At 45.0% G+C, this 11,277-nt stretch overlaps 1 protein-coding gene across 1 annotated transcript in view; it reads right to left on the reverse strand.

Moving 5' to 3' along the window:
- tyw5 (tRNA-yW synthesizing protein 5) overlaps positions 1-11,277 on the reverse strand; it is a 108,003-nt gene that overhangs the window by 58,582 nt on the left and 38,144 nt on the right. The window lies entirely within an intron of this gene.

Below are 11,277 nucleotides of genomic sequence, written 5' to 3' on the forward strand. Positions count from 1 at the left end.
TTGGGATCCTTAGTCATAGTGATACAATGTGGAAACAGGCCCTTCGGCCCACTTGTCCACACCGGCGAACATGTCCCTCCAAACATGTCCTATCCATGTACCTGTCTAACTGTTTCTTAAATTATGGGATAGTCCCTGCCTCAACTACCTCCTCTGGCAGCTCGTTCCACACACCCACTACCCTTTGTGTGAAGACTCCTATGAAATATTTTCCCCTTCACCTTAAAACGATGTCCTCTTGTCCTCGTTTCACCTACTCTGGGCAACTCTGTGCATCTACCCGATCTATTCCTCTCATGATTTTATTCACTTCTTCAGATTGATTGTGGAGGGGGGGGGGGGGGGGCAGGTGGGTGGAAGAGAAGAGGGGCAGGAGAAAGCCTGGCAAGTAATAGATGAATATAGGTGAAGGGGGAGTTTGTGGTTTTGATAGGCAGATGATTGGACAAATGCCAGAGATGAAAATACAGAAGTTGCGAGACAAAATAGATCGGTGGGACGCTGCGAGACGGCTGCCCTGCCAGCAGCGTGTTTGTTATTTCTACTTTTTTGTTTTGTTTAGTGTCAGTTTGGGCATCTCTCAGCATGTCTTATGTGGGGGTTGGGGGGGATGGGAAAGGGGGAAACCGCTTTCGGCTGCCTCCTCCATGGTGAGGCGACTTTTTCCATGTCGCCTCTTTCGCGGCCTAACATCATGGATTGGAGTGGCCTTCCCCGGAGTAAGGCCCGGAGCATCGGCAGCAGGATGTGTGTGTGTGTGTGTGTGTGTGTGTGGGAGGGGGGTGTGAGGGAGGGGTGGGGTACGGGGGTGGGATAAGGGGAGGAGGGGGATGGTGGAGGGGGAGGGGGTGTGTGGGCGAGGGGGTATGTGGGGGAGGGGGGTGTGGAGGAGAGAGGGTGTGAGGGGGAGGGTGGCATGGGGAGGGGGGGATGTGGGGGATGTGGGGGAGGGAGGGGATGTGGGGGAGGGGGGGATGAGGGGGAGGAGGAGTGAGGAGGAGTGGGGGCTGAGGGGGAGGGGGGCTGTGTGGCAGGGGAACCATATAACCATATAACAATTACAGCACGGAAACAGGCCATCTCGACCCTTCTAGTCCGTGCCGAAAACGTATTCTCCCCTAGTCCCATATACCTGCGCTCAGACCATAACCCTCCATTCCTTTCCCGTCCATATAACTATCCAATTTATTTTTAAATGATAAAAATGAACCTGCCTCCACCACCTTCACTGGAAGCTCATTCCACACAGCCACCACTCTCTGAGTAAAGAAGTTACCCCTAAACTTCTGTCCTTTAATTCTCAAGTCATGTCCTCTTGTTTGAATCTTCCCTACTCTCAGAGGGAAAAGCTTATCCACGTCAACTCTGTCTATACCTCTCATCATTTTAAAGACCTCTATCAAGTCCCCCCTTAACCTTCTGTGCTCCAAAGAATAAAGCCCTAACTTGTTCAACCTTTCTCTGTAACTTAGTTGCTGAAACCCAGGCAACATTCTAGTAAATCTCCTCTGTACTCTCTCTATTTTGTTGACATCCTTCCTATAATTAGGCGACCAAAATTGTACCCCATACTCCAGAATTGGCCTCACCAATGCCTTGTACAATTTTAACATTACATCCCAACTTCTATACTCAATGCTCTGATTTATAAAGGCCTTCAAACCTTCAAAACCTTCATAACTTTTGTACTATTTCACCGATCGGAACAAAACATTTGACTTGCAGCAGAGTAAGGTGAAAAATCGTAGCGCTATGGGGGATCGCTTTTGCGCAAATTTAATTACAACGCAGACAGGAAGTGGTCAAGATGAAAGTTTTAGTAATCTATCTATCTATATTGCTAAAAGTCTGTTCTTGACCGGTTTTGACCTTTTGTGCTGCGATTTCCGAGAGAACGCCGCCACCTACGGCCGTCATTTTTGGCCACCTTGCTCAGAGTACCCCTCCACCGCATGTGTGCCGAGGATTTTTCCCGTCGATTAAAAATGAGAGAGATATTAATGTTTTTACAAAATTCCCCATTCTCTCTGCTGCCCCTGCTGGCGGCAGGGGGGTGGGGCTATAAAACCAGGAAGTGGTGTGCCACACAGTCTCTTCAAGATTGAGGAAGGCAGAGGGTCACGTTTCTCTGAGCTGTGAATAACACTGAACACATGTTTACTCAAATGTAAGTGCCCTTAGTGGTTCTAAAATGCTTGCAGAATGTGTCTATTTGTTCTAAAGCTTGCAAAAACATGTCTATTGGTTCTAAAGCTTGCAAAAAATGTCTATCGGTTCTAAAGCTTGTAAAAAATGTCTATTGGTTCTAAAGCTTGCAAAAAATGTCTATTGGTTCTAAAGCTTGCAAAAATATCTATTGGTTCTAAAGCTTGCAAAAAATGTATATTGGTTCTAAAGCTTGCAAAAAAATGTCTATTGGTTCTAAAGCTTGCAAAAAATGTCTCTATTGGTTCTAAAGCTTGCAAAAAAATGTCTATTGGTTCTAAAGCTTGCAAAAAATGTCTATTGGTTCTAAAGCTTGCAAAAAGTGTTTCTAAAACTTACTTATAATGGCACTACTTAATGCAAATGCAAATAGGGGGCGTGGGTGCATTGGCTTGAAGTTGAAAGGCATTACTTACTGCAAATGGTGGCATGAATTTGAAAGGCACTACTTACTGCAAATGGTGGCTTGGGAGCTTTGGTTTGAAGTTGAAAGGCAAATGGTGGCGGGAGCTTTGGCTTGAAGTTGAAAGGCACTATTACTGCAAATGGTGGCTTGGTTGCTTTGGCTTGAAGTTGAAAGGCACTACTTACTGCAAATGGTGGATTGGTTGCTTTGGCTTGAAGTTGAAAGGCACTACTTACTGCAAATGGTGGCTTGGGTGTGGCTTGAAGTTGAAAGACACCACTTACTCCCAAATGCAAATGGTGGATTGGTTGCTTTGGCTTGAAGTTGAAAGGCACTATTACTGCAATGGTGGCTTGGGAGCTTTGACTTGAAGTTGAAGGGCACTACTTCCTGCAAATAATGGCTTGGGTGTGGCTTGAAGTTGAAAGACATTACTTACTGCAAATGGTGGCATGAGTTGAAAGGCACTACTTACTGCAAATGGTGGCTTGGGAGCTTTGGTTTGAAGTTGAAAGGCAAATGGTGGCTTGGTTACTTTGGCTTGAAGTTGAAAGGCACTATTACTGCAAATGGTGGCTTGGTTGCTTTGGCTTGAAGTTGAAAGGCACTACTTACTGCAAATGGTGGCTTGGGTGTGGCTTGAAGTTGAAAGACACCACACTGCAAATGGTGGCTTGGTTGCTTTGGCTTGAAGTTGAAAGGCACTACACTGCAAATGATGGCTTGGGTGTGGCTTGAAGTTGAAAGACACCACTTACTGCAAATGATGGCTTGGGTGTGGCTTGAAGTTGAAAGACACCACTTACTGCAAATGGTGACATGGGAGCTTTGACTTGAAGTTGAAAGGCACCACTTACTGCAAATGGAGGCTTGGGAGCTTTGGCTTGAAGTTGAAAGGCACTATTACTGCGAATGGTGGCTTGGTTGCTTTGGCTTGAAGTTGAAAGGCACTACTTACTGCAAATGGTAGCTTGGGTGTGGCTTGAATTTGAAAGACACCACTTACTGCAAATGGTGGCATGAAGTTGAAAGGCACTACTTACTGCAAATGATGGCTTGGGTCTGGCTTGAAGTTGAAAGACACCACTTACTGCAAATAATAATAATAATAATAATAATGGATGGGATTTATATAGCGCCTTTCTAATACTCAAGGCGCTTTACATCGCATTATTCATTCACTCCTCAGTCACACTCGGTGGTGGTAAGCTACTTCTGTAGCCACAACTGCCCTGGGGCAGACTGACGGAAGCGTGGCTGCCAATCTGCGCCTACGGCCCCTCCGACCACCACCAATCACTCACACACATTCACACACAGGCAAAGGTGGGTGAAGTGTCTTGCCCAAGGACACAACGACAGTATGCACTCCAAGCGGGATTCGAACCGGCTACCTTCCGGTTGCCAGCCGAACACTTAGCCCATTGTGCCATCTGTCGTCCCAAATGGTGGCTTGGTTGCTTTGGCTTGAAGTTGAAAGGCACTACTTACTGCAAATGGTGGCTTGGGAGCTTTGACTTGAAGTTGAAAGGCACTACTTACTGCAAATGGTGGCTTGGTTGCAATGGCTTGAAGTTAAAATGCATTACTTACTGCAAATGGGGGCGTGGGTGCATTGGCTTGAAGTTGAAAGGCATTACTTACTGCAAATTGTGACTTGGGTGCTTTGGCTTTAAGTTGAAAGGCACTACTTACTGCAAATGGTGGCTTGGGTGCTTTGGCATTAAGTTGAAAGGCACTGCAAATGGTGGAATGGTTGAAAGGCACTACTTACTGCAAATGGTGGCTTGGGAGCTTTGACTTGAAGTCGAAAGGCACCTCTTACTGCTAATGGTGGCTTAGGTGTGGCTTGGGTGTGGTTTGAAGTTGAAAGGCACTACTTACTGCAAATGGTGGCTTGGATGCAATGGCTTAAAGTTAAAAGGCACTACTTACTGCAAATGGTGGCTTGGATGCATTGGCTTGAAGATAAAAGGCATTACATACTGCAAATGGTGGCTTGGGTGCATTGGCTTGAAGTTGAAAGGCACCACTTACTGCAAATGGTGGCATGAAGTTGAAATGCACTACTTACTGCAAATGGTGGCGTGGGTGCATTGGCTTGAAGTTGAAAGGCACTACTGTAAATGCACTTACTTCCTGTTTGCACTGTATATTGATTTTAGATAAAACGCTACCACTTACGGCTGTGATTTTTGGCCATCTTACTCAGTCCCCCCTCCGCTGAGCAGGTGCAGAGAATTCTTCCCATCAATGAAAAATAAAAGTATTATTAGTTTTTAAAAAAATGTTGAGAATCTCTCTCCTGTCAATCACTCCATGAAAGCCACACCTTTTCCGGTGGGGGGGGGGAGGGAGCGGTTATAAAAACCGGAAATGTGGGTGTGGCTCAGTCTCTGCAAGATGGAGGAGGGAGAGGTCACGACTCGCTGTCTTTAGTGGCTTTGCACCCTACTTCAAATGGTATGAAACTGCACTTGAATTTGGTGGCCTTGCACCCTGCTAGAAGTGGTAAGAAACTGCACTTGAATTTGGTGGCCTTATACCCTGCTTGACATAGAATTTCAAGGATTAGCCGTGAGTCAACTACCAGCCCACCAGCCGTGAGTGAGTGAGTTGCCAGCATAACAGGCTTGATTGACTGAGACGCCAGCCCAAGAATCCATTTGGGGCACAATTTGCATACTAGCCCTCTGGAAACCAGTCCCTTCAGCCTACAACACCCATACTAGCGCTCCAGAAAGCGCCCCCCCCCCCCAACTGGCCACCAATATTAGAATTGGTGGAGAGGTGGAATATTGCGTTGGATGACAGCCCTCCTGTGTGATGCTGGGACCCAACGGGTCCCACTTAGTCTAGTATATAGATAGATTATATGTTCTTTTTAAGTGTGTCGCTGCTGGCAAATTCATTGCACTGCGTGTAATGTGCATGTGACGAATAAGATTGACTTTGACTTTGAAAATTAGAAACGGTTGTGAATTGAGAAGGAAGGAAGGTGTGGCACAGAAGAGATGGGGGTGGAGGGTGGAGGTGGGGAGGAAGGCTTGGGGGGGGATGTAGGGTGGGGAGGGGGTTCAGTTAGTTGCCTAAAATTGAATTCAATGTTCATATCATAGATTATGAGCTATCAAAGGAGAATAAAAGGTTCTGCTCCTCCAATTTGCATGTGTTCTCACCCTCGCATTAGAGGAGACTGAGGATAGGAAGGCCAGTATGGGAATGGAAGAGGAATTAAAATGGTGAATAACTGAGAGATTTGGTTGACCTTGGCAGACCGAGCGCAAGTGTTTGGTGAGACAGGTGCTGAATCTACACTTGGCCTCGCCGATGTACTTGAGACCACATTGGGGTGCACATGAATGCCTGTCTCACCTGGAAGGACAGCTGGGATCCCTGTATGGAGATGAGGGAGGAAGTGTTGGGACATGGTTTACATCTGAGGTTGCAGGGTAAAGTATCTGGGGGAGGTGGTCTGAGTGGGAAGGGATGAGTGAACCAAGTAGTTGTGGAGAGAGCGTCTCTGCAGAAGACGGAAAAGGGTGGGGATGGGAAGATGTGACTAGTGGTAGGATCATGACGGAGGTGACCGAAATGTTGGAGAATTGTTGGCTGCGAAGGCAAGTGGAATGATAGGTAAGGACCAGGAACACTATGTTGTTTCGTCTGGGGGAGGGCTGTGAGAGCAGAACTACAGGACATAGAGGCAGAGCTGTTTAGACTGAAGTACCCTTGTTCATCCTTTCATATTTCTTCAGGTATTTTCAAGAAAGGCAGGTCCAACAAGAGCAGATAATAAATGGTAATAAATTTGTTTCTTCTTCCACATGCAAGATCTCTTAAAAGTGTCAGAGAGATACAGCACGGAAATAGGCCCTTTGTCCCACCGTCCACCTCCACTAATCTAACATTGAGCACAATTTTTGTTCTGTCCACATTCTCATCAACTCTCCCCAGATTCTACCACTCACCCCTACATTAGGGACACTTTACAATGACCACTGGCTTTAAACCCAGGAGGAGTGGGGTTCTGAAAGTGACCCGATTCATTTGCACAGGATCGTGGGTAATGTAATGTTAATTTTATGTGCTTTGTTTATTTTAATGTTTTAATCACTTGTAGCTTAATGTGTTTTTAGCCATTTATTTTGAAGTTCTAGTGATTTCTGCCATTTCAGTGAATGCACTTGAATTATTTGTAATTGTCTCCAGCTATCATGATTGGGGCTCAGGATACGATATGACTGCTGCTTAGTCACCACTCGACCTTGTGCTGGCAGCTTGGCCAGCCCTCAGTATTGACATAAAATAGAAGCAAGTATGGACCATGGAGATAACCACACGGACCTTTAAAACAGGTCTACAGAGATCTGACAGAATAATTAAAATAGGACTCGTCATCGTTAAAGTCTGACATTAGAAAAATGCTAATTTTGATGACATGATACAGGAACTTTTAAACATTTATTGGGAGAAACTATTTGTAGGTAAAGGGGCTTTTGGAAGGTCGGAAACTTTTAAAAGTGAGATATTCAGGTCAAGAAGGGCATGGCTGTCATGATTAGTTGACCTTGGTTGACGGACGTTGAAAGTCTAATCAGGGAAAAACAGCTGCAACCAAGCAAGTGCCTTGAGGAATATGCGATATAGGAGGAAACTTTAGGAAGGAAATTAGAAGGGTAAATAGAGGCCCATGAGATAGGTCTGGCAGATAACATAACGGAGAAGCCTAAAGTATTCTATAATAGGTTGCTAGAAAGAGTGCCTCGCCTTAGCAATCAATGTTGTAGTCTATGCGAGGAGCCATAGAAATGGGCAATGTCTTTTTTAAATGAATATTTTTCATTTACATTTACATGAATCTACTGAGTTCAGGGAAGAAAACAATCATATCCAGGAGTAGATCAACCTTACAGTGGAGGTCGGAACAGCAGATGCTAGTTGAGGGTCTCAACCTGAAACGTCACCCATTCATTCTCTCCAGAGATACTGCTTGTCCTGCTGAGTTACTCCAGCATTTTGTGTCTATTACAATGGAGGAGGTATTGGAGTTCTTGAAACACCTCACATTGTTTGCCACAATTTACCAGGTATGTAAGTACCACACAGTAATCATTCATAAATGTTTGATTTCTCCTTTCTCCAACAAAAGCTGTTTTAATCAGAGGGGCATTTATTTGCAATTTGTTGTTAGTTTCAGGCCTCCCTTCATTTATTGCCAATATTTTCCATTTACGTTATCTCTACAATCTTATACTGCTACCCTTTCATTGTATAAAACAATTAACTTGAGTACTTATATGATCATGGCGTGGAAGGGTACAAACCAACTGTTGGTAGATGAGTTTGGCATAGTCGAGCAGACTCATACAGTTACTTAGCATGAAAACAAGCCATTTGTCCCAACTCGTCCATGCCAACCAACACATTTATCTGAGCTAGTCCCAATTACCTCCTTTTACATAGATACATAAAAAATAGGTGCAGGAGTAGGCCATTCGGCCCTTCGAGCCTGCACCGCCATTCAATATGATCATGGCTGATCATCCAACTCAGTATCCTGTACCTGCCTTCTCTCCATACTCCCTGATCCCTTTAGACACAAGGGCCACAACTAACTTTCGACACATATCCTTCTAAAACATTTCTGTCTATGTCCCCGTCCAAATATCTTTTAAATGTTGTAATTGTACATACCTCTACAACTTCTCCTGGCATTTCATCCCACATGTCCACCACCTTGTGTGTGAAAAAGTTGCCTTTCGGGTCCCCTTTAAATTATTTCCCTCTTAACTTAAACCTACGGACTCTAATTTTAGACTCCTCTATCCTAGGGAAAAGGCAGTAAATATCCACCTTATCCATAACCCTTAAGCAGTTTTTTCACGGGGCGACTTGACGCAAGAGTTAACCAGAGTTTAACATCGTGGGAACCTCGTGCGATAACAGTACGGCATTCGTGGACCACCGTGGCGCTAACGGCAGGTAATCGTGTAACTTGGTGACTCGGGAGAAAATTCAAGCAAGTTTGAATTTCTCCAAGAGTGACTTGTACACTTGTGGTTGAGCATTGCAACATTATATGAACGTAGTGGCCAGTGCGATATCCGTGCGATATCCGTAATAACTCTTGCGGTTACCGTGGGAACTCCTGCGAACGGTGAACCCGGAAGCTGGACAGAGGGGACAGAAGGTGAGTAAAAATTGTCTTCTGTGGGATTGAATTTAAAAAATAAAGATTTGCATCCACATATGGACATCAACTTATTCATGAGTTATGTTAATGAGATTCAAGAAAATAACTATAATCTTTAAAAGGGACTTTAAAAGGGACTTTACTGAAAGGTCCCGCATTTTTATGGTCCGTGAGAAATTTTTCACATGTACTTCTTTGAGAGATACAGCTCGGAGTCCTCGCCGACTAGCGATCGATGCCTTTCCGAAGCAGGGTCCGGAACACTACCAATCAATGTTCTCCAGAGACCCGTGTAAGGAGTGAACTGCACATGCTGGTTTAAACCGAAGACAGACACAAAAAGCTGGAGTAACTCAGCGAGTCAAGCAGCATCTCTGGAGAAAAATAGCTGATGTTTCGGGACGAGACACATCTTCAGACTCAATTCCGATTAGGATGTCTGAAGAAGGGTTCCGATTCGAATCGCCACCTATTCTTTTTCTCCAGAGATGCTGCCTGACCTGCTGACTTACTCCAGCTTTTTATGTTTTTCTTCCCAGATCTGACTTACCTGCTGAGTTACACCAACATTTTGTGTCCTTTTGTGCGTATTAACCAGCATCTGCAGTTCCTTTAGACATTACCTAACTTCAGATTTTAGAGATATAGCGCGGAAACAGGCCCATCGGCCCACCGAGGCCGTGCCGACCACCTACTCTTATCCGGCTTCAGAACGGTTCTTCCTTCCATTCGTTTGGGCACTGACCCGACCTACCAACCTACCTCAATGCGGACATGGGACTTTTCCCCCCTGGAACTGTCCTGAAAACATATATTCTGAACTCTGGTATTTTCCTCTTCGCTCTACCTGGTGTTCTTGTGCATGTGTCGGAAGGAACAGCAGATGCCGGTTTAAAGAGAATGCTGGAGTAACTCAACCGGTTCACAATGCTGGAGTAACGTCAACGGGACACCGCATCTCTCTAAAGAGAAGGAACGGGTGACGTTTCGGGTCGAGGCCCCTCTTCAGACTGTACGGTGGCGTGGTTATAATTCAGGTATAGCATTATCTGATATGATTGTATAGCACCAAACAAAAAAAAGGTTATTCCCTGCATAGAATCATACAGCGTAGAAACAGGCCCTTCGACCCAACGTTGCCCCACGCGGACCAATATGTCCATCTACACTAGTCCCACTTGCCCGGCGTTTGGCCCATAACCAGCTAAACCTATCCTATCCATCGGTCAGTCTAATGCGTCTTAAACATTGCGACAGTACCTTGCCCAACTACCGTAATCGGATAGCTCATTCCATACACCCACCACCCTTTGCGGAAAAGAGACAAGGAATCAGGCTTCAGTAAGCAAAGTAAAGAGAGTGTGGGACGGGAACGGAGTTGGGGAACGGAAAGGTGGGGGAGTCGGGGGAGAGGAAGGGGGAGATAGATGGGGGTGTCTCCATTTACTGGCGGCGGGTGTCTGTCACTGAAACAGGCAGGTGAGATTTCACATCCACCTTGTGTGTGCCTCTCTCTCTCTCTCCCTCCCACCCTCCCTCTTACACAGGCTGAGAGACTCTGCCTCTGTGAGTGTACGTCTCTTTCTCCCCCTCTCCCACACACAGTAAGACCGAGGTACTGTGCTCAGTCCATCTGTGTCTCCCACATACACAGTAAAACATGTCTCCAAATGAGCCAATTCATAGTGTGTGAAAAAAAAGTGACATCATTTGTGCCACGTGATGATTTAACAACATTTCACAATGTTCAATCAAGATTTAACGGGAAAGCTCGGGAGACGGACAAGTCACTCGCACAAATAACAGAAATGCCGAGTACCGTGGGAACTCTTTATCTACCCCCCGTTATATCGTGTGATATCGTGCTAGACCACGACCACTTCACTCTGGTTACATCTTGCGTCAAGTCGCCCCGTGAAAAAGCTGCATTATGATTTTATTTACCTCTTTTTGTCACCCAGCCTAGCCAGCTGCTGTTCCTAACATAATTTTCCTCAAGGGTGGTACAGTGACGCAGCAGTACATTTGTTTTATCCGGTTTCCTCCCACATTCCAAAGAAATACAAGTTTGTATGTTAATTGGCTTGGGACAATTCTAATTTGTTTCTAGTGCGTGTAGGATAGTGTTCGCGTGCGGGGATCGCTGGACGGCACGGACTTGGTGGGCTGAAAGGCTAAAGTGCTGTATCTCTAAACTAAAAAAACTCCAGAAACACATCCTCTTTTGTACTGTAGATATCTATCAATACTCCAGATAACTAATCAATGTAATATATTTTCTTTTTTAATTTGGTAAGTGAACCACACGGTCTTATTCCAATTTTTCATTTATTTACTTTTTTTTTCCCCCCAATATACTTTTTTTTAAATTTTGATTGCTGTTTTTCTTATTTTGTTTTATTTATGGTGATGGTGTTGCACTTTGCATATATCTCTGAAAAATCAATTAAAATTTAAGTGAAAAAAAAGA

The sequence above is a fragment of the Amblyraja radiata genome, chromosome 7 (genome assembly GCF_010909765.2).
Source record: "Amblyraja radiata isolate CabotCenter1 chromosome 7, sAmbRad1.1.pri, whole genome shotgun sequence".
NCBI classification, from domain to species: Eukaryota; Metazoa; Chordata; class Chondrichthyes; order Rajiformes; family Rajidae; genus Amblyraja; species Amblyraja radiata.